Here is a 3,618-nt window from a genome sequence, read left to right on the forward strand (position 1 = left end):
GGCATGGCTAGAGGACAGGGGAAATGTAGTGAGAGTTTAGAAAATGTAAGCTAGGCACACAACATGAAGGGCCTTGATACAGAGAGTATGTTTTATTCAGTAAAATCTAACTCTTCTGGGTTAATGGAGCCTTTGAGAATGTGGAAAAAATAATGGACTTTTCTCCCATAAAAATGCACAGACATGGATAGAAAATTCTTTGAGTAATTATAGGACTATAACAGACTCATCAGTTTTGTAGGTATGTAAGAGAAAAATATCTGAAGCTGTTTCACCATGGAATCTTGTGAACAGTTTTCTGATTGGACTATTCTGGCATTTTCTGATAATTTTACATACATAATCAATTTCAACACCTAAAGTCAGGCTGGCTCCAATTTTGTGAATTGAAGGTATGGAATGAATAGACTATGGGTCTGACCCGGAATATTTTCCTAAGAAATTAAAATGTGTTTAATTGTGTTGCTAAGGAGGTGAACTTCCAAATAGATTAAAAATCACCTTATAGTTTCTGAAAACAAAGTAAGTTTGAAAATCATAGAGAATTCTTTAAATATTATTTAAAGTAAACTGTTGAACAGTTTAAAATTGCATAATTATCCTTATAGACATGAACTAATGATTGATCGTTGTACCCGAGAACTATCAAAAGTTTAGGTGAGGCATGTAACACAAGACAATGAGACTAAACGGAAGGCATTACAATTTCCAGAGAATTGTATAGTAGTGAAAATCCCCAGGCCTGATATTCAAATAAATTGTGTAAGGAGATAAGCCAAAGTATTTTCTTTGGTTATTACCAAAGAGTATCAAGAAAATTCTCCAATACTTGCATAGTAATCACAAAGACATATTTTTCTCTAAAATTTAGTCCTTTTCAAGACATGGTGACGTGAGGATTTGTTACATTTTAAACATGAATTAATATTGAACTGATATTTTTACTCAATAGCATGAGTAACACTGACAATAAGCTAAAATGTATGTATCCATTTATCTATTTCTCGAAGGTATTAATCCACCTCAGAAAGTTTATGCTAAACTTGAAGACGTGGGAGAAGACAGTATAATTCTTCAGTGGGGATCCCCCCAAGACGGCCACGAGGTCTACATTCAAGTCAAATCCATATCAGATAGAAGAGAAGTCAGGAAGCTTTTTGTAAAGGATGCTAACAGAGTCAAGGTTGATCACTTAATCCCTGGAATGACATATGACATTGGAATGGCAACAGTAATGAATGGGAACTTGAGCGAGCTGGTCATTATTCAACAAACTCTAAGTGAGAATCAAGTACTTTTCATTCTTAACAGATATTTGCTGATTTGAGGGTATTGTAAAATAGTTTCTGAAAGAGCCCTGCGGTAGCATGTTTTATCTTTTTACAATAGATAGGTTGTTAGTGTGCTTCAGGATCTGGAGCAGTTCGCATCTCTTGTATCCTGAAAATGTCCTGTGCTTGTATGAAGGCAGCATTGTTTATGATTAAGAACCTGATCCTAAAGCCACACTACCTAGGTTTGAATCTGGGCTCAGCTATTTGAGTAACCCTGGGCAATGTATTCAACCTGTTTATGACTCAGTTTCCACATTTGTAAAGCGCAGAAAATAATAGTGTGTGTTTCATAGGTTGTCCTGACAATAACTGATTTAATAAATGTAAGGACTTAGAACAGTGCCTGACAAAGAGCTGGATGTGTTTATAATTTTTATTGCATCCACAAAGGCATGCTGTAGCACATTGGACGGAAATATTGACGGTGTGTAAAAGGTTTAGGACTAACAAAAATTTTCCATTTGTTTTCTCAAATAAAATTAATATACTCAATAAGTAATTATTGAAAATTTAGTGAGGAGGAATAAAGAAAAGGAAAAAATGAAAAGTAAATACATGAAATATTGTTTATAGATATTTATAAATTATGGTAAATATTAAGAAGGAAAAGAGAAAAGTGATGTCAGAGAGTGTCAACTGAAATAAAAACATAAAGCATAAGAACAGTCAGTTTCAGTTTCATTTGGGGATCTTACTGAGGACTGTAGCCTGGGAGACAGCCTCTCAGAGAGCTTTGAGGAACTGCTCCAAAGAGGTAGGGGGAGAGGCCAGTATAGCATATATGATTTTTGGCTAAGGGGTAAGTGCAATCAAGCATACATCTTGGTAGAAGGTTACTGCTAGTCATGAGGAACATATCTCAGTTAATGATTTTAGTGCTTTTCTGAGCATGGGAAGATATAAGAATATGGGTTCATAAAAATTTTTCCTGAAATATATCTAACTGCCTAAGGGCCTGTTTTGCCTGTTTTCCCAAAGCACAGAGTGCTTCATCCTATTCTTTATCCTGAATTCCTTTCAGGGTGTATCGTAGGTCAGCGACTGCAGTGGCTAATGACTTAATCCTGGTGTAACAGTATGGCGAGTGACATTCCTTGTTTTACGAGTAATTGAAGTGGGATGGAGGGTTCTTCTGGAGATGGGCTGTAACAGGAGTTACATTTGAATGGAGGCCTAAACCGTGAGAAGGCACCATAGCAGAACAAGATGGAGGAAGGGTACTTTAGGCATGAACAGCTGGCATGAAGCCTGTGAAACACGAAAAAGCTTGGTGTGTCTGAGAACAAAAAGGCCAGGATAAGTGTTGTCTAAGAAAGAGGGAGAAGGGTAGTAGGAAATGATATTGGAGAGGTAGTCAGGGGTCAGAGCACATAGAGCTTGTAGGCCGTGCTTTTGAGTTTGTTCTGAGGGTAATGGGAAGTCATTGAGGGGTTTATGCAGGAGAGTGACAAGGCGACCTCTGTTACAAAAATGTCTCTCCTGATATGTGCAAAGAATGATTTGTATAGGGGTGAGAGTGGAAGTAGGGGAACTGGGTAAGAGGGTGTTGTAGAATATAGGCAAAAGATTATGGTGGACACGATGGGGAAGTGCAGATGGAAAATAGGAGACACATCTTATGGAAGTAAGAAGTCTGAGCTTTCACACTGGAGTGCTTGTGATAAGTAAGGGAGAAACTGGGGTTTTGACTTGACTAATTTGGGTGGATAGTGGTGACTGTGAGGAAGGAAAGCTCATTGGACCTCACAGGTCTTTTGGCTAACAAAAAGGGCAGCCTGATAGAAAAAGTGAATTGGTTCAAAAAATTGTGTCTTAGCAGGGTCCGCACTCAACCAGCATCAGATCTTCCTGTTTTAACTTCCAATGACTAAACCTAAATTTAGTTCCATAACTTTCAAGCTTACATTTTTGAGAAAACCTACCTAAAGATAAATAGCATAGGAAACCGTTGTGAAAAAGGAGACAACTAAGAAAGAGATATTGCTAAAAAAACGATTTCATGTCTATTAAACGACCCAATGCAAATTTAGAGTCAGAACAGAAGTACTAAAATTAAAATGCATAAGTGGAAAATGAACTGTAATCTTAGAGCCGCCAATCATTACCAGTTATTACCAGTATGAGGTTAGATTTTCCCCATATTGTCTCACGGGCCTAGGTTTTTGCTCCACAAGATTTAAATCACTGAGTGTGTGTGTGTGTGTGTGTGTGTGTGTGTGTGTGTGTGTGTGTGTGTATATACACACTTTTAAAAATATTTTTAAAATTTATTTTATTTTTTAAA

Source organism: Physeter macrocephalus, chromosome 6, assembly GCF_002837175.3.
Source record: "Physeter macrocephalus isolate SW-GA chromosome 6, ASM283717v5, whole genome shotgun sequence".
Lineage (NCBI taxonomy): Eukaryota > Metazoa > Chordata > Mammalia > Artiodactyla > Physeteridae > Physeter > Physeter macrocephalus.